Here is a 27,226-nt window from a genome sequence, read left to right on the forward strand (position 1 = left end):
GGAGGGATACCCAGAATGATACGACTTTGAATGAGTTTGCAGAGGCCTTTGAGGGGACATAAGCATTCATGTCTCATTTAGGTTTCCTGGATCTATGTAACCAGGAGAGTGATTTCTGGGTCAGACATACAGATAACTGTAATCCACACTGGAAAACTGATTCCCAGTATGGCTGAAACAGTGTCCACCCCACAGCATCATGGAAGAGTTCCATTCCTCCACATTCACACCTACCCCTGGTGTTCATCTTTATAATCATGTCACTATGTTGGGTGTCGGAGGCATCCACATCATACAAGAGACACACACCATGTCAGTAAATCTTGTGCAAACCACATAATGTGGTGACAGCTTGTAAAAATGGAACCTGTACCTTGGACACATATGTCAGGAGTATCTTTTTAGACCTGTCTTTTATAGCCTTATAAATTTAATACAAAATTCAGAGAACAAGACTTCCAAAGCTAATGTGTTAACTGCATTTGTAGGCTGGCAATAATTCTATATGAAAAAAACTACCTGTTCAATGAATAAATTTTGTCATGGAACAATCTCGTGTTTAACACTACTAACAAAGCAAAAATAAAAAATAATAATCCTGATCAGCACTTCAAAATGTGATGAGAAAATTGCATGGACTTGTATGTGAATATAGAGAATCCATTAATCAGAAAGACAGTGAAAAAGAACCCTTCCATTTAAGATCGGTATTTATCTTACTTAGCCTGCATTGTTGCCTAACCAATGAAACACCTTATACATCTACTGTGTGTTACTATGGATTATTTTGGTATTTCTTGTTCAAGAGTATTAAACAAGATTTAAACAAATTTGCAATGATAAACACAAAGAAAAAAGTGCATCATTATTGACCAATTTGACAAATACAAAAAGAGAGGGAAAGCAGAGGATCAAGAAAGAAATAAGAAACAGATTCCTCGACTTTCCCACCATAGCAAACTATAGTGACATGAAATATTCAATCTACAAATTGGAGCATACTATAATATACCCTGTGGTACAAAGACTGAGTGTCTTCATTTCTCCTCCCCGTTTGGAGGCTGAGCCTAAATCCCTGTATCTTCTTTACATCTTCCAAGGATCCACATATGTTGCCCCTATGTTTGTCATCTCTTGTATGGGATTTTATACTCTTGAGTGATCTGACTGAATTGTAGACAAAATATGCTGTTGTATTTAAACACTAATCTGTAATTATAAAGGTAATTGTTGAAAATTTGCATACAGTTCAAACCTACTATTTAAAAATATCCACTGTGAAACATATAATGTTTTCTTCTAGTGTTCCTTTCTATTCCATGTGTGTGTTTTCATTCAGAGAGCTGTTTCTCAGTGCTTGTACTAAGCAGCTCACAGTGGGAGAGTTCACTAAGGAGAGCCAGCACTGGTTGAGCACAGAGGCTTCTAACCCAGGTGCACAAGACTGTTCAACAGGGATGACACAGGCCAAAAACCAAGAGGGATTTTGAGTTCCTATTGGTCACTGTCCATAATGTGAGCAACTTGCAAGATTGGAGCATTTCTAGGGCACATGGTAATAATGTAAGTCAAATATATTAAAGTTTCTCCCCAGTTCTAATCAGATACTGGCCGGGTAATGAGGAGTGATCCATCTCTATCAGATTTAGACCTCATTGTTCAAAGTGGTGACTTTGAGTTTGCAGGTCCATGACTGACCTCAAACATGTGGAAGTTGCAATAAGATGAACTGATAGGTGCCCTGGTGATGTGACTACTGAGGTTATCTTCTGAAATGTCCGGGAACTCTGTAAGCTTGGGAAATGTTAGGCACATGCACAGATGCTAGACGTCTAATGTACATTGTCTAATACTCCATGGCTGAGTCGTAAGTGCAGGTCAGTTGTTCAGAGGATCAACATTGGGCTCACATGATTCGGTATATATGTTGTATCTTCCACAAAGAAGCACATAAGAGTGAGGACATCCAAATTTATGCCTTCATTTCCCCATGAGACTTGGGTTGATGGTAACAAAACCCACCACATATGGCTATACTGAGGATTGGATAAGCTGTTTTATGTAAGTTGTGCAGAATGGTATCATTTTCTTCGCATAGTTGACACTGGCAGTTGTCCTGTGGTAAATAGGGTCTCTATGCAGGATAAAGACACACAAGCACTTGCACCCCCCCACACACACACAATCACAATCACACAACTTTGACTTACCGATTGAAAAGTCCCAACTCTAGTTCATGCTAACCTACACCACCAAAAGAGAACCCAGCACCTTCCATGGGTTGTAGAAACGGACAGAGTTTTTACCTTGAAATCAATTTTTCTCACCACAGCCCCCATTCTCACTCCCACATAGAATCAGGAATCACTGTGACTCTCTACACTAAAGCTAGCATGGAAGCCCCACCATACTCATCTAGATTTCTTTCCACTGCCACTGAGTGATTCCAGAATACGCACCTTTTCCTCTTCTTGCTGCCATCTGTAATGAAGGACAAGGAAAATTGTGAGGATCAGATCATGCTGTGCACTGTTTGGACAGGTCCTTTGCCCTCTCAGTTGTCCTGGAAAACTATTTGGGAAACCATGGTCAAGTCAAACAACACAAAAGCAGGAGTAGAAGTCACCTATAGAAAACACAGGAGCTTTCCTAGAGGATTTTACTTTCAAGTTCATTGTGATGGCAGTCACTAAATTCTTAATCCAAAAATTAAAAGAATGTTACTGAGGAAAAGTGTCTACTATACATTTTCCAGATGCTACCAACACTGAAGGCCCTTCTGGAACCAGTTTTCAGTTAGTCAGAGATTCCACAACACCCCCAAACCAAGTAAACAGTACATAAATTCTATAATCAACCTGATCAAGTTTTCAAATCTGAAGTGGCTTGAAAAAGAAAGAAACCAAGAAAACAACATATTTATTTCAAAGAAGGTAATCTTACCTTGGTTTTAGATCATTTCTCCTTATGTGCCTCATCATAAGGAATCTCCCCCAGTGGGTCCCCTAGGGTTGCTGGGAGACAAGGAGTAAGTGTCAGTACATTGGTGGAGCTGCTCATGAATTACTCAGGGAACTTTACTTGACTTGGACAAAAGGCCTCTGTTTATGGATGTTGTTGGTTAATAATCATGAACTGAGTTGCTCCTGGGCCATCCAGTTCATGAATTTTATTACTCTTCTCATCCATGTACTTTAACTATTTTTCTGTGTGTATAACTGTCTATGTACTTGGTTATCTCTGAGTCCCTGGAAGTTCACTGACCTATTTTTCTGTCTATGGCTGTGTGTTGAAGATGGGATCCTCATTTAGTAATTGAGAAAAAATGACTATTTTCCTCATTAGGTGAAATTATACATACAAATTGGAATTTGAGTAAACATTATGTGTGAAAATACATGTTTGTTTTGGTTTATATTTTGACTATAAGACATTCTCATTCTTAAGATCATTTGGAAAACTGGCCCCCAAATATAATGAACTAAATACACATTTCAAGATGAAAAACAGCAGGAAGGTATGACAAAAAGAAAGGCAGAAAACCTTAATTATGTGAAATGCCACCCTACCCATCTCTATCAATATGGATTCACTCCAAATTTCTGAAATTAATCATTTATTATGTCCTGAAAAAGTTCAAAACAGCAGTAAAAGAGTCATCACCATATGCTCCCTAGTGAATGCCTAATGGGGAGGGAGTGAGGGGTGTACGACATCATTAGATAAACCAAATTTTTCTAAATGGAGTTTAATTGTTAAACCAACCACTTTGGTAGAAAAAAGCTAAAGACAAATTAAGGATTAAATAGAACAAAATATAAAACACATCTAAAACTGTTACAAATTTGAGCGCATAAACTGAAAAAAAACAGTGAGAAATAATTTGAAAAGTGTTAACTTAGCCTACTCGGGGGATTGAATTAATTAAGCAGCTCAACATGAGCATACCTCTTGAGCAGCAATTGAGATTTCCCATCTCTATGGGCTGAAGCTGAGAGCTTCTCCATCTGCTACCAACTTTGAATCTCTCTGTGCACAGAGTGACAGAACCGTGAGCCACATGTGCATTGTCAGATACTATTGCGATGGGTCATCACTGAATTTTCAGAGTGCATGCGCTCTCCATATTGCAAGGTCCAACTGCCAACATCTAGACATGTGTATTTTTATATGGACATGTGTCAGTTATGAGGAAATGTTTTATTTTAAAAACTGATTCCTGGATCTACACATTACTATTTTCTGTTTTTGAAAATAACTTATATGAGAGAAAATGGCATGCTCTCCCTCCCAATATAGTCAATAGTTTGACTGCAGGATAAAGAGAAAGAAAGCTCACATGCTCAGAAAAAACAGAGGTTTCATTCTTTATTTGAAATACCACCAATTATCCATTTCTACCATTCCCAAGTCAACAAACATTTCCAGAAAAAATAATATAAACTGTGTTCTGGATTAGATAAAAACAGCATGAATATAAATTCAGTTCAAAAGGTGTTATTTACCTATGAATTTAATTATCAAATTATATATATATTTCTCTCATCATACCTGTATATTGCCTAGTTTTCCTCTTTCTGCAACTAACTATGTACTTAGCTTTCCCTCAAGCTGTGAATTCACTCTATCATTGTGCATGTGAAAGGCTGGCTTTTCACCAAGTAATTAAGAAAACCCTCACTATGTTTTCACTGGTGCATCCATGTTGTGGATGAACATGTTGGATGAAAACATGTTATTAAGTAAATGTAGGATTAGTGTGAGTATTGGCTCATATATTGACATCCAATCATACACATTTTTAGGATCTATGAAAATGAACTAGATGAAGTGATATGATGTGCTCTCTAATATGTGGGGAAATTGAAAATTTTAGAATGAAGAGAAAGCTGCAATGTCTAAAACAAAGTATATACCCCTCATGGTTTAAAATACTACTCTACAAATGACCATCATTGCTGATTCACCTCAGATTCTTAGAATCAATAAATCAAATAGGTCACTCATGAGGTATAAAAACTGCATTATTACATAAAATGTTGTCATATTTTCTCCAGTGATTTACCCAACTGAGGGAGGTGGTTGAACATGTGTGGAAGAGAACTGGTAATGTTATATTGTCTTAGAATTTCAAAGGTCCCCAACTTGGCAAAAATTTATATATGATTTGTTGAAAAACATGACAAAACTAGAAATTGGGTACACATGTGAACATCAAATTAGAAAAGAAAATAAAAATAAATAGGAAACATGTAAGAAAAATGTAACCATTCTTTTGAAGAAGCAGCTTTTGAAAGGAATTCATTCGGGCTTCCCATTTTTGGAGAACATTTGGATGAACATGAGGACTTTCCTTCCTCCTACCACCTAAGTGGCCACATTAAGTGAAGAATTAATGAGTGAAGATAGGCGAGTCCTTAGAAAAATGTCTGATACTGTGTTGCTCCCAGAGGAATTGTCAATTAATATATCTGGATGGATGTGCAGAAATATAATGGTTGTGACTTCCAGAGGCATACCGGGATAGCTGCAGACAGGGAAGGAAGGAACGATGGATTTTAATATCCATTTTTTGTACCTTTTCACTTTCATACACGTTTTATTCTTTTCGCTGTTACCAGTCAAAAACATTACTTCAACTCCTGAATCTCAGTTGAGGCGTTAGATGTTCCTTTGGCTGGGCCATATCTTCGTGTTTCCTGGTGTGGCTTGTGATTTTGTCTGTCTTAGGCCTCTGGTTTTTATGATCGGTTTATTCTGAAAGTTGGTTTCAGGTTCCTTGTAGGTTCTCTTTGAGCTTTATCTTTATTTTGTTTCTCTTACTGGCCAGTTGTCAGATTGGCTCTGCCCACTGACAATATTCACAGAGTATTAAAACTTCAAATTCTGTGTGAGAACAAGAAAAAAATTGCTTCACAAAATAGTAGGATAAAATAACCATTTTACATTCCTCATGGAGGAATCTGGCAGAGCCCAATGGGGATGACCGTTTGTGCTTTATGATGACTGCATTTTGGAGGTGTGGTATGGGATGGGTACATACAGCACAAAGCCACCATACAATGCAATCCCTATCTAAATTCCCATGTCCTTTTCTGCAGAAATGGGAAGTTGATCCTATAATTTGCATAGACTTGAAAGTAATCCCAGATAGCTAAAACAATCTTGCAGAAGAAAACAAAGAAAACTACTTCCCATATCAAAATTTACTCCAAAGCTACAGCAATGAAAACACTGTGGTACTGACACTGCATTGACATATAGATATATGGATTTATGGAATGGATTTGAGAATTCATAAATTAATTTCTACATCTATGGCCAATTAACTTTTGAGAATGTTGCCAAGACCATTCAGTACAGGAAAGAATAATGTATTCAACAAATCAGGCTGGGACTACTGAATATCACATACAAAACTGAAACTGTACCTTTACCTCAAATTTAGACATAAAGTTGTATAAATCTATCAAATCCATAGTATAAGTGCTAACATTACACTCCTCTGGAATGAAACACAGGTGTACATTTTTTCTTGAGTAAAAAAGAGCTTCTAATGTATGACACCAAATACACAAAAACAAGTGAAAAAATAGGAATATTGGATATCAACAAAAAAATTAACTTACTATATCAAACAAAGGGCATGATCAAGAAAGTGAAATGACATATCCCAGAATTGGAGAAAAGGTTTTGAATGTTAATAGTATATTAAACAGAATATATAAAGGATTTCCTCAACTCAATAACCAAAAATAACAACTTGAGTGATGTCATCAACATGACAAATGTAAGATATCTACTGAAGACTTCTCCCCAGAGATTCAGTGAATAAAAGGACAAATCTCACTTGTCCAGCACTGTGTAGGAAGGGAATGACTGCAGAAAGATACCACAAATGCTGAGTCAAAGAATGAGAAAACATCAGGTAGGAAACTTCTGTCCCAAACCAGCCAGTCCTCTTCTCTCCCTGTCACTCTTTCTCACAGAGCTTGGGAACTGCCCAGAGACAGAGGCCAGGATCCCACCCACCTCCCACCAGGGCCACAGGCTATGAAATCTCTTATACGACTGGGACACATCCCACCTCTATCCAGGCACAGAGACCAAGTCCACAGGGACCCATGACAGGTCTCAGGCCACTGGGGAGAGTGCAATACACAAGTTACCAAAGAGGAGTTTCCAAAATGGAGAATTAGGGAGGGAACAGAATTGACTACTTTCCCCAAATCAGCAAGTAGCCAGGAAGAAAGTGTCTATATCAAGTGTTTGTGGACATGGGAATCAGGGAAGGACATTTCAAGGCCCAGGTCAGTATGGAATGAGGGAACTGAGAAAATGTGTGCAGACCTGTAGCTCTGGCCATGGATCCTGGTGCCCACACCCACCTTTGATGGATGCAGCATTGGGAGGCCCAATCCTTGTCTGGGGGATAGCTGCAGACTGGGGCAGCTGCACGAACCTGCAACCCAAGTACAGAGAAGGACACAGCCCAACACTGAGCCACAGCTTGGTTGATAAAGTGAAAGCACAGCAACACTGCAGTTTTAGTCCCACCTGTTCAGATGCTGCTGGCTCCCTCGGTTAAACACCTTCTGAGGATGAATAAGTAACTGAAGAGCACCTTCTGCTGGAAAGTGCAGGGGAGAAAAACCAGGCCTTGTCAGAGCCTCTCCAAATGTTATCACAGGCCCAGTGGAGCTGGTCTACCACCTCTGCATGGGTACTCAGTCATGATTTGGCTGGGTCTTACTGCAGATACCACTGTGAAAGGACTGCCCTAATCCAAATCCAGGCAACAACTAAATTCTTGACAAGAGAGACAAACCAACCTTCAGAATAGACCCATGATGATAATCAGATGACCAGGTAACAGGAGAAATGATAAGGCATAAAAAACACTGGAACTTCTGGGAAGGTGGTGAAGTAGGTGAGGCCGACTGGGTGGAATGGCCATAGCTGAGGAAAACTTCAGAACTTACTACATGACATAAATCTGCAAATGAAAGATGCCCAAGGGACTCCAAATAGAATAAATTCAAATAAACCTACTCCAAGACATATACTGATTACACTGTCAAGTGCTGAAGACAGAGAAACTTCTGAAAGCAACAAGAGAGAAGCAATTCACCATATACAAGGGAAACAACATAAGACGAATACTGACTACTCAGCAGACACCATGGAGGTAAGAAGACAGTGGTATGACATGTTTAAGATTCTGAAAGAGCAAAACTGGCAGCCAAGAATTCATTATCCAGCAAAGCTCTCCTTCACAATTGAGGCAGAGTTTAAAATTTTCACACGCAAACAAATGCTGAGGGAATTTGTTAACAAGAGACCTGCCCTGCAACAGATACTAAAGGGAGCTCTATCAGCTAAGAAAAAAAGAAAGGAGAGGGAGGTCTGGAGAAGAGCACAGAACTGAAGAGTTATTTGTAAGGGTAATTTAAAGAAAAATAAGAGAGAGAGGAAAAAAACAAACAAGTCAATCACCAGCAAGGAGATCCAATTAGTCTTCAAAAATTTACCTACACATAAAAGCCCAGGACCAGATGGATTCACAGGGGAATTTTACCAAACTTTCCAAACAAGAATTCACACCATTCCTGCTCAAATTCTGACAAAGAACTGAAGAAAGAGGAACACTACCTAATTCATTTTATGACACTAATATCAATCTGATACAAAACCAGATAAAGACACTACAAAAAAGGAAAACTATAGCCCAATCTCCCTAATGAATATAGATGCAAAAAGCCTAAACAAAATACTTGCAAATCAAATTCAAAGGTGCATTAAAAGGAGTATACACCACGAACAAGTGGGGTTCATTCCTGGCCTGCAAGGTTGGTTCAACATTAAGGAAATCAGTTAATGTAATTCAACACATTCACAAATTAAAAGGGAAAAATCAAATGATTGTCCCAACAGAGGCTGAAAATGCATTTGACAAAATTCAACATCCCTTTTTGATAAAAACCCTTCAAAAGGTAGGAATTGAAGGAAACTTCCTCAATATGATAAGGGGCATATTTAAAAATCCCACAGCCAGCAGAGTAGTCAATGGTGAGAGGCTGAGATCCTTCACCCTAAGATCGGGAAGGAGTCAAGGGTGCCCACTGTCACCTCTATTATTCAACCTTGTGCTAGAAGTTCCAGCCAGAGCAAGTGGCCAATACAATATAAAAGGTATCCAAAGTGGAATGGAAGAAGTAAAACTGTCATTATTTGCAGATGATATGATCTTATATTTGAAAAATACTAAGAATTCGACCACAAAGCTACTTGAGCTAATAAACAAATTCAGCAGAGTGGCCAGATATAAGATTAATGCACATAAGGCAGTAATGTTTCTATATAGTAGTAATGTCCTAACTGAAGAGGTAATCAAAAAAAAAATTACATTCACAATAGCAACTAACAAAGTCAAGTACCTAGTAATACACTTAAACAGGGATGTAAAAGACCTCTACACAGAAACTTACAGTATTTTACTAAAAGAAACAGAAAAGGACCTAAATATGCGGAAAAATATTCTGTGCTCATGGATAGGAAGACTAAACATTGTTAAGATATCAATTCTACCCAAACTGATCTACAGATTCAACACAATTCCAATCAAATTCCAACAACCTACTTTGCAGACTTCGAACAGCTAGTTATCAAATTTATTTGGGAGGGAAAGGGGTCTTGAATTGCCAAAATATCCTAAAAAAGAAGAACAAAGTGGGAGGGCTTACACTTCCAGACTTTGAAGTCTATTATAATGCTACAGTAGTCAAAACAGCATGCTATTGGCATAAAGATAGACATATTGACCAATGGAATTGAATTGAGAGTCCAGAAATAGAATCCCAGATATACGGTTGACTAACTCTTGATTAGGCCCCTGAATCCACTGAACTGAGACAGGACAGTCTCTTCAACAAATGGGGCTAGGAGAACTGGATAGCCATAACAAAAAGATTGAAAGAGGACCCTACCTCACACTGTATTCAAAAATTAACTCAAAGTGGATCAAAGACCTCAATATAAGAGACAGTAACATAAAACTCCTAGAAGATAATGTAGGGAAACATCTTCAAAACCTAGTAATAGGAGGTCACTTCTTAGACCTCATACCCAAAGCACAAACAACAAAAGAAAAAATAAATGGGAGCTCCTCAAAATCAAAAGCTTCTGTACCTCCAAGGAATTTGTCTAAAAGGTGAAGAGGCAGCCAACGCAATGGCAGAAAATCGTTGGAAACCATAAGAGACTGCTATCTTGCCAACATAAAAAAAAATGCTGCAACTCAACAATAGTACAAACAGATCAAGTATAAAATGGGACAAAGATATGAAAAGATATTTCTCCAAAGAGTAAATTTAAAATTACTGCCTTTACAGTAATAACAGTAAATGTTAATGGATTAAACTCCCCAACTGAAAGCCACAGATTGGCAGAATGGATAAATTAATATGATCCATCTATATGACATTTATTAGAGACTCATCTGAGACCCAAAGATACAAATAAGTTGAAGAGAAAGGATGGAAAAAGATAGTTCACCCAAGCAGTAAACAAAATAAATTTGGGGTACACATGCTACTATCAGATAAAGTAGCTTGAAATGCAAAAAGGACATAACAGACAAAGAAGGACAGTATACATTAATAAAAAGGGAAATTCATGAAAAAGAAATAACAATAGTAAATGTTTATGCAACAAATCAAGGTACCCCAAACTATATGAGAGAAACAATGGCAAAACTGAAGTGAGTAATAGATGTCACTACAAGAACAGTGGTTGACTTCAATACACAACTCACTTCAATATCTAGAACATCTAAACAGAGGATCAATAAGGAAACAGAGAACCTGAACAATATGATAAACTAGAGCTAACAGATATATAAAGAACACTGCATCCCAAATAGCTGACAAACATTCTTCTCAAGTGCTCATGGAACATTCTCCAGGACAGATCATATGTTGGGGCATAAAACAGGTATTAATGAACTTGCAAAGACTGAAATTGTACACAGCAATTTCTCTGATCATAAGCGAATGGAGTTAGAAACCAAGGAAAACCAAAGAAGCATTAATTTCACATATAGGCAGAGGGCAAACAACATGCTCATAAGCAATCAGTGGGTCAAGGAAAACATTATTCAGAGAAATCAGCACATATCTCAAGAGAAATAAAAACGAGAACACTACAGGTCAAAACATGGTATGCACAAAGACAGTGCTGTGAGGACAATTTAATCGCTAAATACCTCCATTAAAAAGGAAGAAAGAGCTAAAACCAACAGACTGAACAACTGGAGAAACTAGTGAAAGAACAGCAAACTAATCCCAAAGCAAGTACAAGGAAAGAAGTAACAAAGATTAGAGTGGAAATAAATGAAAGAGAATAAAAAACATTTGAGAGAATTGATAGAACTGAAATTTGGTTCATTGAGAAGATAAATAAAATAAAAAATACCCTTAGGTAGACTGACAAAAGAAAAAAAGAGAGAGGGTGCAAATAAATAAAATCAGAAATGGGAGGTGGGTATAACCACTGACCCAGAAATAAAGGAGATAATGAGAGGAAACTTACGAATAGCTATGTGCTAGCAAACTAGACAATTGAGAGGAAATGGTCAACTTCCCAGAAACACACGAGCAACCTACAGTTACTTGAGAAGAAATAGAAGATCTCAACTAACCAATTACAAGTTAAGAGATTGAATGTGTCATCAAACACCACCCACCCCCCACTCCAGGAAAGAAAGGCCCAGGAACACATGGCTTCCCAGGTGAATTTTAGAAAGCATTCCAAAAAGAATTAGTGCCATTCCTGCTCAAAACTCTTCCAAAAAATTTAAGAAGAGGGAACAGTACCTAATTCATTCTATATCGGCAACAACACCTTAAAAACACAGCCTGATAAAGGTGCAATAAGAAAAGAAAACTACAGACCAATCTCTCTAATGAATATAGAGGTAAAAATCCTAAACAAAATACTTGCAAATCTGATCCAACAGCACATTCCAAGCATTATACACCACGACCATGTGGCTTTTCTTCCAGGTATGAAAAGGTGATTCAACAGAATAAAATTAATTAATGTAATATGCCACATTAAGAAATTGAGAGGGAAAAACCACATGATAATCTTGATTGACACTGAAAAAGCACTTGACAAAATCCAGCATACTTTCTTCATAAAAACACTTAACAAGGTAGGAATTGAAGGAAACTTTGTTGACATGATAGAGGGCATATAGGAAAACTGCACATCTAACAACGTACTCCATAGTGACTATCACCACTATTATTCAACATTGTGCTAGAAGTTCTAACTAGAGCAATTAGGCAAAAAAAAAAAAAAAAAAAGAAGAAAGAAAAGGCATCCAATAGGAAGGAAGGATACAACTTTCAATATTTGCAGATGACTTGATTCTATATTTAGAAAATCTAAAAAAAGAAAAAGAAAGAAAGAAAAACCACAATGAAGCTCCTTGAGCTAATAAACCAGTTCTACAAAGTGGCAGGATGGATACAAGATCAACAGGCAAAGATCACTAGTCTTTTTATACACAGGTAATGTGGTACTGGAGAAGGCAATCAAGAAAAAAATCCATTTACAATAGTTACTAAAAGAACTAAATATTGAAGAATAAACTTAACCAAATATCTGTAAGACCTGTACATTGAAAACTACAGAACATTGCAAAGAGAAATCAAAGACCTAAATAAATTGAAAGACATTCCATGTTCATGGATTGGAAAGCTAAATGTCATTAAGATGCCAATTCTACCCAAATTGATGTACAGATTCAATGCAATATCAAACAAAATTCCAACAGACAACTTTGCAGAAAAGGAAAAGTTAAATATCAATTGTAGTTGGAAGGGTAAGGGGCCTCAAATAGCCAAACAGAACTTGAAAAAGAAGAAATAAGTGGAAAGATTTACACTTCCTGCCTTTAGGGCATAATAAAAAGTCACATTGGTTAACACAGCATGGTGTTGGCATAAAAATAGACACATCGATCAATGGAACTAAATTGAGAGGTCAGAAATTGACCCTCAGATCTATGGTAAATTGATTTTTGGCAATGATCCCAAGTCAATTCAATTGGGACACAATTGTGTCTTCAATAGGTGGTATTGGGAGAACTGAATATCCATATCCAAAGTATGAAAAGGACCAATATCTCATACCCCATACAAAAATTCACCCAAAATGCATCAAAGATCTAAGTATAAGAACTGGTACCATAAAACATCTAGAAGGTAATGTAGGGAAACATCTTCAAGATCTAGTGATAGGCGGTAGTTTCTTAGATATTACACTGAAAGCAAAAGCAACAAAAGGAAAAGTGGATAAATGGTACCCCCAAAATTGAATACCTTTGTTCTTCTAAAGACTTGGTCAAAAGTGTGAAAAGATAGCTTCCTCAGTGTAAGAGAATGTTTGGAAACCACACATTTGGTAAAGGTTTTATATCCAGAATATACAAGAAATCCTACAACTCAACAATAAAAAGACAAGCGACCAAATTAAAAAAAAAAAATGGGTTAAAGGAATGCATAGATAGCTTCCCAAAGAGGAAATACAAATGACTAAAAAGCACAAGAAAAGATGCTCAGCTTCAGTGGCTCTTAGGGATATGAAAATCAAAACAACCATCAGGTATTATTGCATGCCTACTAGAAAGTCTTCTATTAAACAAACAGGAAAGCACAAGTGTTGGAGAGGATAGGAACACTTATTCGCTGTTGGTGGGAAGGTAATATGGTACAGCCACCATGGAGGACGGTTTGGTGGTTCATCAAAAACCTAAGTATAGAGGTGCCATATGACAGGGCAATCACAAACTGGGTAGATACCCAGTTTAATGAAAGCAGAAATGAGAACAGACATTCACACACTGAAGTTCATAGCGGCATTATTCACAATTGCCAGAAGACGGAATCAACCGAAGTGTCCATCAACAGATGAATGGATAAAGAAAATCTGGTATAAATATATGATGGAATATTATTCAGCATTTAGAAGGAAGACTCCTGAAGCATCTTGCAACATGGATGAAACTTGTGGAGATAATGTTAACTCAAATAAGTCACACACCAAAGGACAAATATTGTATGATCTCACTAATGTGAATTAATTATATTATGTAAACTCATAGACATAAAATCTAGAAGAGAGGTTGCCAGGGCAGAGAATATGGCTAAACAATGAGGAGTTTTTGATTAATATGTGCAGAATGTATCATTAGGTTTAATTTACAGATTTGGAAATGGATAGAAGTGATGTTAAGGTGACTATAATTAAAGGTTCTGAGATGTGGGAGAATGTGATGGAAAGGGGAAGTTTAGACTCATGTATGTCAGCAGAAGGAAAGCTGGAATTTAAAACATGGGAATGTATTATGCAGTGTATCTTGTGGTGGACAATGCCTATAATTAACTGTACAAAAATAGAGTTTTTTAATCAACTAGAACAAATATCTGACACCATTAATTACTGAGAGAATTATGGGGAAAATGTACCTATTGCAAAGAAGGGGAACTACTATTAACAGTAATATCTTAATATTCTTTCATCAACAGTAACATATATAAAACACCAACACTAGGGTCAATAATAGGGGAGGATAAAGGGTATGGGATGTTTTGGGTTTCCTTTTTATTTTTTTGTGGAGTAATGAAAATGCTCTAAAATTGATCATGGTGATGAATGCAAAACTGTGTGACTATTCATTAAGCCATTGATTTGTGTACTTTGGATGCATTCTCTTGTATGTGAATATCACATAGCTAATTGTCCTGGAGCTAGGAAGGTGGAGCGGTGTGAAAAGGGGGAAATTAGCACACCCCATACAGCCATCTTTTCAGCAGGCTGGGAACACCACTACACGGCCCAGTGGCCCAGAACTACCCTCGAGGGATGGCGCACACTTGTGATGTAGCACAGCCTTCCCTCAGCAGAGGCCCTAGAAGGGCACGGCTTGGAAGAGGGACCCACTCGGACATCCCAGAGACCATATGCCAATACCAAGGACTTGTCGGTCAGCGGCAGAGACGATCTGTGGTGAGACTGAACCGAAGGTTTACACTCTTGCAACAGCCTTAAATCTCCAGGAACACCTGGGAGGTTTGAAGATTAAAGCCGCCCTCCCTCCCTTACCACTCAGACACACGCCCCACATTCAGGGCAGACAGCACCAACTACACATGCAAACCTGGTGCACTAATTGGACCTCTACAAGAATCAGACCCCCACAGACCACAAAACCAAAGTTGGGGAGAACTGGCTTGAGGGGAATAGGTGGCTTGCAGATGCCACCTGCTTATTAGTTAGAGAAAGTATGGCACCAAGCTGTAGATCTGACAAATTAGAGGTAAGTTTTTGAATTAGCATACATATACTAAAAGAACACTAACAAGTTAACCAAATGCCAAGAGGCCAAAAACAACAGAAAATTTTAAACATTATGAAAAAAAAAAACAGATGATATGGATAACCCAAACCCAAACACCCAAATCAAAAAATCAGAGGAGACACAGTACTTGGAGTAATTAATCAAAGAACTAAAGACAAACAGTGAGAGCATTGCACAGGATATAAAAGACATGAAGAAGACCCTAGAAGAGGATAAAGAAGAATTTGCAAGGGTAAATAAAAAAAATGGATGATCTTATGGAAATAAAAGAAACTGCTGACCAAATAAAAAAGATTCTGGATACTCATAGTACAAGACTAGAGGAAGCTGAACAATGAATCAGTGACCTGGGGGATGACAAAACGGAAAATGAAAGAACAAAAGAAAGAATGGGGAAAAAATAAAAAAAATTGAAATGAACCTCAGGGATATCATAGATAATAAGAAACATCCAAATATAAGACTCACTGGTGTCCCAGAAGGGGAAGAGAAGCATAAAGGTCTAGGAAGAGTATTCAAAGAAATTGTTGGGGAAAATTCCCAAACCTTCTACACAACATAAATACACAAAGCATAAGTGCCCAGTGAACTCCAAATAGGAAAAAAACCCACTCTGAGACATCTTCTGATCAGACTGTCAAATACTGAAGAGAAGGAGAAAGTTCTGAAAGCAGCAAGAGAAAAGCAATTTACACATATAAAGGAAACAACATAAGACAAAGTAGTGACTACTCAGCAGCCACCATGCAGGCGAGAAGGCAGTGGCATCACGTATTGAAAACTCTGAGAGAGAAAAATTGCCAACCAAGAATTCTTTATCCAGCAATGCTCTCCTTCAAATTTGATGGAGTGCTCAAATTTTTCACAAACAAATGCTGAGAGATTTTGCTAATAAAAGACCTACCCTACTTGAGATACTAAAGGGCGCCGTACTGACAAAGAAACAAAGAAAGGAAAGGAAGATATGGAGAAAGATTCCTTACTAAAGAGATTCAGTATTGGTTCATTAAAGGACAAAAAGAGAGAGAGGGATAAAATATGTCTGACAAACATACACCAAAGGATAGAATGGCTGATTCAAGAAATGCCTTCACAGTAATAATGTTGAATGTAAATGGATTAAAAATCCCCAGTTAAAAGATATAGATTGGCAGAATGGATCAAAAAATATGAACCATCAATATGTTACATACAAGAGACTCAGACACAGGGACACAAAGAAATTCAAAGTGAAAGGATGCAAAAAAATATTTCATGCAAGCTACAGCCAAAAGACAGCAGGAGTAACAATATTAACCTCAGATAAAATAGACTTTAAATGCAAGGATGTTATGAGAGACAAAGAAGGCCACTATATCCTATTAAAAGGGGCAATTCAACAAGGAGAAATAACAATCATAAATGTCTATGCACCCAATCAAGTTGCCACAAAATACATGAGAAAACACTGGCAAAACTGAAGGAAGAAATTGATGTTTCCACAATAATTGTGGGAGACTTTAAGATATCACTCTCTCCTATACATAAATCAACCAGACAGAAGACCAATAAGGAAATGGAAAACTGAAACCATCTGATAAATGAATTGGATTTAACAGACATATATAGAACATTACAACCCAAATCACCAGGATATGCATTCTTCTCTAGTGACCATGGAACTTTCTCCAGAATAGATCATATGCTGGGACACAAAACAAGCCTCAATAAATTTTAAAAAAATTGAAGTTATTCAAAGCACATTTTCTGACCACAATGGAATACAATTAGAAGTTATTAACCATCAAAGACTTAGAAAATTCACAAATACCTGGAGGTTAAACAACATACTCCTGAACAATCAGTAGATTAAAGAAGAAATAGCAAGAGAAATTGCTAAATATAAAGAGACGAATGAAAATGAGAACTCAACATACCAAAACCTATGGGATACAACAAAAGCAGTACTGAGGGGGAAATTTATAGCACTAAACACATATATTAAAAAGGAAGAAAGAGCCAAAATCAAAGAACTAATGGATCAACTGAAGAAGCTAGAAAATGAACAGCAAACCAATCCTAAACCAAGTAGAAGAAAAGAAATAACAAGGATTAAAGCAGAGTTAAATGACATAGAGAACAGAAAAAACAACAGAGAGAATAAATAACACCAAAAGTTGGTTCTTTGACATCAATAAGATTGATGAGCCGCTAGCTAGACTGACAAAATAAAAAAGAGAGAAGACCCATATAAATAAAATAATGAATGAGAAAGGTGACATTACTGCAGATCCCAAAGGAATTAAAAAAATTATAACAGGATACTATGAACAAATGTATGCCAACAAACTGGATAACGTAGAGGAAATGGAGAATTTCCTGGAAACATATGAACAACCTAGAATGACCAGAGAAGAAATAGAGGACCTCAAACAACCCATCACAAGCAAAGAGATCCAATCAGTCATTAAAAAGCTTCCCACAAATAAATGCCCAGGGCCAGATGGCTTCACAGGAGAATTCTACCAAACTTTCCAAAAAGAACTGACACCAATCTTACTTAAACTCTTTCAAAACATTGAGGAAATGGGACACTACCTAACTCCTTTTATGAAGCTAACATCAATCTAACACCAAAACCAGGCAAAGATGCTACAGAAAAAAGGAAAACTACATGCCTATCTCCCTAATGAATATAGACACAAAAGTTCTCAACAAAATACTTGCAAATCAAATCCAAAGACATATTTAAAAAATCATACACCGTGACCTAGTGGGGTTCATTCCAGGCATGCAAGGATGGTTCCACATAAGACAATCAATCAATGTATCAGAACACATTAGCAAATCAAAAGAGAAAAATCAAATGATCATCTCAAAAGATGCTGAAAAAGCATTCGACAAAATCCAACATCCCTTTGTGATAAAAACACTTCAAAAGGTAGGAATTGAAGGAAACTTCCTCAATATGATAAAGAACATATATGAAAAACCCACAGCCAGCATAGTACTCAATGGTGAGAGACTGAAAGTCTTCCCTCTAAGATCAGGAACAAGACAAAGACGCCCACTGTCACCACTGTTATTCAACATTGTGCTGGAAGTGCTACCCAACGCAATCTGGCAAGAGAAAGAAATAAAAGGCATCCAAATTGGAAAGGAAGAAGTAAAACTGTCATTGTTTGCAGATGATATGATCTTATATCTGGAAAATCCCTGAGAAATCGATGATACAGCTACTGGAGCTAATGAACAAATTTAGCAAAATAGCAGGATACAAGATTAATGCACATAAATCAGTAACGTTTCAATATGCTAGAAATGAACAAACTGAAGAGACACTCAAGAAAAAGATACCATTTTCAATAGCAATTAAAAAAATCAAGTACTTAATAATAAACTTAGCCAAAGATGTAAAAGACCTATACAGAGAAAACTACATAACTCTACTAAAAGAAACAGAAGGGGACCTTAAAAGATGGAAAAATATTCCATTTTCATGGATAGGAAGGCTAAATGTCATTAAGATGCCAATTCTACCCAAACTCATATACAAATTGAATGCAATCCCAATCAAAATTCCAACAACCTACTTTGCAGACTTGGAAAAGCTAGTTATCAAATTTATTTGGAAAGGGAAGATGCCTCAAATTGCTAAAAACACTCTAAAAAAGAAAAATGAAGTGGGAGGACTTAACACTCTATGACTTTGAAGCTTATTATCAAGCCACAGTTGTGAAAACAGCATGATACTGGCACAGAGATAGACATATTGATCAATGGAATCGACTGCCCGGACAACAGTCATTCTTGCTCAGGGTCCTCCCTTCCTCCACAGTGGCTCCCTTCCAGCATCACCACAACGAATTAGAAAGTATGAATCAGGACTCAAGATCACTGAATCTTCTTTTCATTTAGATAAACACCCATCCCTCCTATCTCTTCTCCATGATCTATCTGCTTCCCTCCCTGCCCCTCTCATCTCCACCCTCTCCAACCTCATTTCCATAGCTTCTTTCTGATCTTAAACTGGACAATGGCTTTACATCAGGACTTGAGCAGCATGTCCCTATATCCACAACATCAACCCCTGAAGCTCTCCTGCGTTTGTCACCTTCCAGATCACCATGCCTGCTTTCTTTAAGAATTAGATACAACTTGCTACTTCAAAATAAAGATCTTCTAAGCATTGTTTTTGCTTGTTTCTGTTTTCTCAGATAAACCTCACTGGTCAGAGCCAGTGTGTTTCTCTTGAGCACTGCATCTGCAGCCAATCAGGGACAAAAGTTTATTGAATGAGTCAAGGGGGGAGAAGGCGGCTGAGTGTCTCCATCCCAGTGTGAGACAAATGGGGGATTTATATGAGAACCCCAGGTCTAGTGGTGATAAATGGCAATGACCTCTTTTATATGCTTCATTCATCCATTTGGTAACTGGGAGCCTGAAGCTCTATGGCTCACAAGAAGGAAATGACTGTGGGACTTCACAGGTCCACAAAGAAAAGCCAGCCTGACAGCACCACTGTGACTCTGGAGGCACCAGGACCATCCTATGCCCTGCAGTAACAGATCTGGGGTCACTTGAAATGACAGGTATGTGTACCAGACCACACTCCCTTTCATCCCTTTCCAGAGACACAGTGCCCAGTCCAACCACACTGGGTATTTCCCAAGCCAAAGTGATCCAAAAAACAATACAAATAAGATCCCAAAGAAGACCCCTGTACTGGCTTGAATGGCAGGGCTGGGGTCCTCACTTTCTTCCCACTCCTGCCTGATTTCTCCACCAGGGAAGGATCCTCACCCATCTTGCTCTCCCCATCTGTCCTGAAGCCTGACTTTCTTCCCAAGCTCCCACCCTTGGAAGCAGGTGCCAAAATCCAGCCCAGACCAGATCAAATAGGCCTGGTTCCAGCACCGTGGGGCTCCCAATGGATGTGAACACGAGGCCTGATGATGAAGGGGCTCAGGTCGGGAGACCCTATTCTGGTCCCCATGTGCCCCCTCTCCCAGGTCAGCATCCCCTCTAGCTGCACCACCCTGGAACCCACCTTGGCCCACACCCCATGGCACCTCACAAGTTCCTGGCTTTCTGGCCAGGGTGTGACTCTGAGAGAAGAGATTTGTTGGTGAGGTAAAAATAAGACAAGAGACACCTGAAGTAACTGTTAGGGTTGTGGGAGGCTGAGTAGAGCAAGGCAGGAAATTTTGGCTCATGTGGAAGCTTAGGAAGAACAAAAATCCAGGGGGTGGCTGCTCTAAGCGCATCACTGCTAAGAGAGGGGTCTGCCTCTGCTGGGGCAACAAAAATGGGGTAAAGAACAACAAGCAGCGGGTGTCCATGCTGGCCAAGGGTGGGTGACCCCTGGAGGAGGGAGAGGGACTCTGGGATTGGCCCTTGCTCATTGCAGGCAATCTCACTTCACCCCCCACAGACTAAGCCCTGTACCCCAAATCTGAGTGAGAAAAGTGTTCACCAATAGAGTAGGACATATTGGTGGGCCCTGCTCTTGTCCTTTCCCACCTCATCCCAGAGCCCTGCAATTTGGTGTGTGTGGTCACAGGGGGAGGAGCTCACCCCCCAACTCCCAGCCCCCATGCAGGCCCACAATTCATGGCAGTATCAGGCCCCATCCCACACCCAAGGTGAAGCCAAATCCCCTCGCACCATCCCAGGCCCAGTTCCTCCTCCACCTTAGCACCAGCCAAATACTCTCCCACCACCCTAAGCTCAGTTCCTCTCCCATCCCAGGATCAGCCCAGTCCCCTTCCACAAACCCAAGCCCAGGTCCTCCCCAACCTGAGGACCAGGCAGGCCTAGTCCCACCTCACCATCTTCACCCAACATTTAAAAACAAAAAGATTTGGGATAAAAATAAAATTTCTAATCTGGGAGCACAAGTAGAAAAAATTACATGTAAATTCATAATCATCTCAAAATAAAAATCGAAGTAAAAATTTTTTAAAAGTGGATCACAGATGTATATTTAAGACTAAAACTATAAACCTCTTCTGTGGAAACATAGGAATAAATCTTCCTGACCTTGTGTTAGGCAATGGTTTCTTAGCTATTTCACTGAAAGCACAAATGACGAAAGGAAAAATACATAAACTGAACTTCATCAAAATTTAAAAATGTTGTTTCAACAGACATCATCAAGAAAGTACAGAAAATCCACACAATGGGGTAAATATTTGCAAAATTTATATATGTGATAAGAGACTTTTATCTAGAATATATAAGAAACTCTTACAACCAAATAAAAAACATAACACAATAAAAATATGGCTAAAGGATTTGAATAAATAGTTCTCCAAAGGTGACATACAAAGAGTCATTAGGTACATGAATAAATGTTCAGTGTCACTAGAAAACTGTGAATCAAAATCACAATGAAATTCTACTTCATGCTCACTAAATGGGCTGTAATAAAAAAGATGGACAATAACAACTGTTAGCTAGAATATGGAGTAATTGGAAGCCACACAGACAGCAGGTGAGACTGTAATATGGTCCAGCTGCTCTAGAAAAGTTTGCCCATTCCTCAAAAGTTGAACAAAGAGTTGCCATGTAACCCAGCAATATATACATGCAAAAACTTCTATGCAAATATTTTTAGAAGCAGGCTTTATAATAGTCAAAAAGTAGAAACAACCAAAATGTCCACTAATTGATGAATGGATAAACAAAATGGAATACTATTCATGCAATGGAATATTACTCAGCCATAATAAAGGAATGAGATGTGTGCTAGGACATGGGGGAACCTTGAGAACATTATGCTAAGTGAAAGAAGCCAGCCATAAAACACTACATACTGTGTGTTTCCATTTATATGTAATGTCCAGAATAGGCATATGCACAGAGATTGAAAGCGAACTAGTGGTTGTCATGGTCTGGGGGAAAGAAGGAATGGGGAATATGGTAGGTTGAGGACAGTCCCCCAAATCCCTGAAACCTGTAAACATTACCTATTGGAAAAATGGTCTTTGTGGATGTGATTAAGTAAAGGATCTTGAGATGAGGCAATAGCCTCAATTTTCCAGGTGGGCCCCAAATGTACTTATAAAAGAGAGGAAGATTTCCAGAGGCTGGAATAGGAAAGGAATCAATTCTTCCCAAGAGACTAGAAGGAGGATGGCTCTGAGGAAAGATATGATCTGATTTTCTTATGAAAAGGATTCCACTGGCTACTGTGTGAAGAACACAATGTAAAGTAATGGTGGAAGCAGGAAGACAACTTATAAAGATATTGGAATGACACAAAAAAGATAATGGTGTTATCAATAGCATAGAGAAATGGCTGTACAAAGAATACGTAAGGTTCTGAGCCAAATCTTGTAGGTATAACCGACAAAACTGATTGATGGATTGGATTTGGAATGTGAAAGAGAGGAGGTATAACCTTGTACACAAAAGGTGATGCTTAGAAGGTAGATCTATGACACCAGAGTTCAGGCAGAGGTCTTGGATAGGTATATAAATTTTGGAGTCTTATATAAATAATATATATTTTAATATATTATTTGAAATACATTTATTTTAAATAAATATAGCACTATCTAAAACACAAGACTGGAGAAGATCACCTAGGGAAAGAGTTAGAATGAGAAAAAAGAGCCCTGGAACATGCCAGCAGTTAAATGTCAGGGTGAGAAGAAGGAAACAGAAGAGGAGAAAAAGAAGGAACTCAGAGCTGCTGAGATAGGAGGCATCCTGGAACACAAATGAAAGATTATCCTGAAGCAGGGGAAACTGAACTCTAACAAATGCTGTTAATAGATCAAATATTCTGAAAACTAAAAATGGATCACAGGATAAACCAATATGAAATCTGTTGTTGACATTGACAAGAGTGATTTTCAAGAGTGAAAAAAGTATTGGAGACCACATATACAGAAAACCAAGAAATTTTTCTGCAAGCACAAGAAAAGAAAAATAAGCAGGATAAGGATGTGTCATGCAAAGAGGGTCATTTAATGAGAGGTGATATGATAATCAATATGTTTCCTGATGAGATGATCCAGAGAGACAGAATACTTAATAATCCAGGAAAAGAGGAGACTTCACTGAATGATATCCTTGAATAAACAAGATTATTGGAGTTAGTATAGAGGCAGTGGGTTTCACCTTAGCTGGAAACCAAATAAATCATCAATAGTAATGGGACAATGCCTGAGACTTTATGGAGAAATGTTAGAATGGTGAATAAATAGCTGTGGTAGACAGTCCCCAATATGCCCCACCACCACCAATGAATTCCACCTCCTGGTCTTCATACCGTGTGGAGTTCTCTTTCCCACTGTACCAGGGTTGGTCTGTGGGACCAATCACATATGAGAGAAATGATGTCATGTCAATTCCAAAATTAGGTTATGGAAAGACTCTCTGGTTTTGGTCATCTTGGTTGCAAGATCGCTCCCTTGGAACACTTTCTTTTGGGGAGAACATGACAGGAACAGCTCCAGGGAGATGTTCAAAGGGTGAGGAAATGAGGCCTCTTGCCAACAGTCAAGTGAGTGCGCTTAAAGCAGATCATCTAACCTAGCCAAGTCCTCAGAGAGTGCAGACCCAGCCAAATTCTTGTCCATAGTCTCAGGACAGACCCTGAGCCAGAATCCCCCAAGTTAAACTGCTACAGAATCCTGACCTTCAGAAACTCCATGAGATAATAAATGTTATTTCAGGGTTCCAAATTTTAGGATAATTTGTTACACAGCAATACATAAGTACTGAGCTGTACCTTAAATGTGTTGGACAAGTATTCACCTATAATCTCACCAACTGACATGTAATGAATTCAGAAAGCCCCACCCTGTCCAGTTGCATGCAATTACCTCAGGAAACAAAGACCTAAAGGAAAGGTTATAGAAGGAAACAAACTAACCCCATGTGACTCTTTTTGGGTTTTTTTTGTTTGTTTGTTTTTTTGGATTAACAACAGGAATTCGTTGGCTCATGGTTTCAGAGGCTAGAAGTCTTGCTTCCTCTCAGGGTTGATACCTTCTGTCTGGTCAGAATCCTTGGGGCTCCTTGGTTTTCCATCACAACCCCATGTAAATGCTTAAAAAATACACATTTCCATTGAATGAACTACTTTAATTCTTTAACAGAAATCTTAGGGTAAAAACTATATATATCAGCCCATTTTAGCCCCAGAACATGGTAAAAAAAAAAAAAAAAAAGTCAGAGCTTTACTTAGTTTTCATCTTTCTGGTACTCTTAGTTACTCAGTTTTACCCTTCAAAAGATTGGGTGATAGAATGCCATCGTTTTTTTTTTTTTTTAAGGAAGCGACTTAGAGTGCTCTGGAAATATCTGGATCAATGAGTGGCCTGAATTCTGATTCCTACAGGAAACATTGCATAGATAGTAATATTCTAGCACAGAAGCATAAGAGAGGAAAAAACTGAAGAATGGAATGTATAACCTTGTACCTTATTATAAAAACCTCTTTCACCTTACCTCAGGTGTGCACTGACACTTCTAAAGCTCTTTAGATATTTCAGGCAGAAGATCAGATCCTAGAGCCAATCAGAGCTAAGGAATATGAATACTTAACATTATCTGGTGATATTTTACAACACACTACCTAGGTGGCACTGTCATTTGGTTGCTGTAGCAAGCATCTCACACTTAGCTGAAAAAAGAATTGACCTCAGTTTCACAGAAACCTGTTCCTCCAATCTACTAGAAGTCAGTAAATAAAACACTCCACCTTTGAACCACCCACATCAAAACTCTGGTCCTGGGTTGCAAGGGCTTCATTAGGGACGAGGAGGGCTGCACTAGAGTTGGGGCCAATACACGCAGGAAACAAACAAGAAAAAAGAAAAAGGAAAGTATGCAGTTGAGGAAAGAGATTAAGAAATGAACTTTTAAATGTTTTAAAACACATTAAACGGTCTGGGCCAGAAGGGTGCAGAGTGGAGGCCGGAAGGATTATAAAACCAGTTTAGGATTTTTAAATGCATTAAGCCCTTCAAGAGACCACGAGGGGCCCACTGGCTGCTCAGGAAAGCCATCTTTGCGTTGTTCCCCGGGCGGCTCCCCGCTCCCGCAGCCACCTGCACCCCGCGCTGCCGCCACCGCGGACCCAGCACCTTTATCGCCAGAGCCCTGAACTCTCGCCTTCTTTCTTATCCCTTACATCAGATCACGATCATGCCCCAGCATGTCAGACGCAGCCATGGATACCAGCTCTGAAATCACCACCAAGGCTTAAAGGAGAGGAAGGAAACTGTGAAGGAGGCAGAGAACAGAAGAGACGCACCTGCTAATGGGGACACTAACAGAGAAAATGGGAACAGGAGTCTGACAATGAGGTAGATGAAGAGGAAGAGGGTGCGGAGGAAGGAGAAGAGGAGTCAGAAGGAGATGGTGAGGAGGAGGCTGAGGCTGCTAGGGGCAAGCGGGCAGATGAAGATGAGGAGGAGGAGGATGCGGAGACCGAGAAGCAGAAGACAGATGAGGAGGATTAGACAACAAAAAAGGAAAATTAAACTTAAACATAAAAAGGCCGCTGTGACTTGTTCAGCCCCCACTTCCGGCCTGGGAACCGACACGTGCTCCCCCCGGGTGGAGAGGCCGCCCCCACCCCCCGCGGGCAGCGCCCCCCGCAGGTGACGCGCGCTCTCCGCACCCAGCCAGGACCACAGCGGGGATTTGCAACAGGGGAGGAAAACAGAACCGAACCTCCCAAGGCCCAGCTTTTTCCTTAAAAGTACTTTAAAAAGGAGAATGTGTTTGTATTTTTCATTTGCATTTATATTTTCATACATATTGTTAGGGGTCAGCCATTTTTAACGATCTCCGATGACCAAACCACCCTTCGGAGCGTTCTCTGTCCTACATCTGACTTTACTCATGGTGGGATCACGTTCATTATGATCTCAAAGGAGAAAAAAAGCCTTGTAAAAAAAGCAAAAACAACAAAAAACACAATCTTATTCTGAGCATTCCCGTAACATCTTTGCGTATGTACTGAGCTGTAGTGTAAGTAGTTGGCTTGTATGAGATGGTGAAAAAGGCCAAGGGTAAAGGTTTCCTTTTTTACCCCTTTTTTTTTGTTCTATACAGTGGCTATTTATTTTTGGCCCATTTGATGTAACTGTGAAACAAGGTTCTCTAACAATAAACCAGAAGTTTATTTTGTGGAGTTGTTCTATCAAAAAAAAAAAAGAAAAAAAGAGAGAGACCACAAGGGGGTCGGGGCGGGGAGGGAGGGCACTGAGGGCCTGGCGGGACCAGCAGACAGTCCCTTCAGAGCCCCACGGCGGGGACAGACCCCTCGGGCTGCTCAGGACCAGGAGCTACATCAGGACCTGGGGATCTTCGGCCCCGAATCCCTCCTTCCTCCCCGAGGAGAACACTTGGGGCGATTCTAGGTGCCGCACACCCCAGGCCGGAGTCCTTACCGGTCCCCGTCCTTGCCAGTCCCAGAGCTGCGTGAAACGCAGCAGGCCCAAGGCGCGCCCCAGCCAAGCCCGCGACAGGGAAGCCGCCTCAGGCCTCAGGGGTCGCGGTCGCCTAAGCGAGCGCTTCCCGCCCTGACCTCTGATTGGCTGCCAGGTCCTAGCCCGAGGCCAGGCGCGGGTTGGGTGCATGTGCGCGCTCTGGCGCCCCTAGCGGCGACCTGGTGCTGCTGCAGTCTGGCAGCGGGGAGTGGAGTTAGCTGCAAAGACCCAGTGTCCCTGGAAGGGCCTGGGTGGCTGAGGTTCAGTCCCTCCGGGAATACATTTCCCCTCCTACAATCCAGCTCTCATAACCTCAGGTGTGTCACCTTTTCCATAAAAGCAGTCGTGCATGCTCCATGGTTTT

At 39.4% G+C, this 27,226-nt stretch overlaps 1 long non-coding RNA gene across 1 annotated transcript; it reads right to left on the reverse strand.

Annotated features, from left to right (window-relative positions):
- On the reverse strand, positions 1–24,932 carry LOC119519621. Its single transcript, XR_005214056.1, has 5 exons — positions 24,872–24,932; positions 5,579–5,886; positions 2,944–3,014; positions 2,460–2,481; positions 1–2,116 (listed from the first exon to the last, which is right to left on the reverse strand). It is a non-coding gene; the product is annotated as an uncharacterized LOC119519621 (long non-coding RNA).
- Between the last annotated feature and the right edge of the window lie 2,294 nt (positions 24,933–27,226).

This window comes from Choloepus didactylus, chromosome 23, assembly GCF_015220235.1.
Source record: "Choloepus didactylus isolate mChoDid1 chromosome 23, mChoDid1.pri, whole genome shotgun sequence".
Classification (NCBI taxonomy): domain Eukaryota; kingdom Metazoa; phylum Chordata; class Mammalia; order Pilosa; family Megalonychidae; genus Choloepus; species Choloepus didactylus.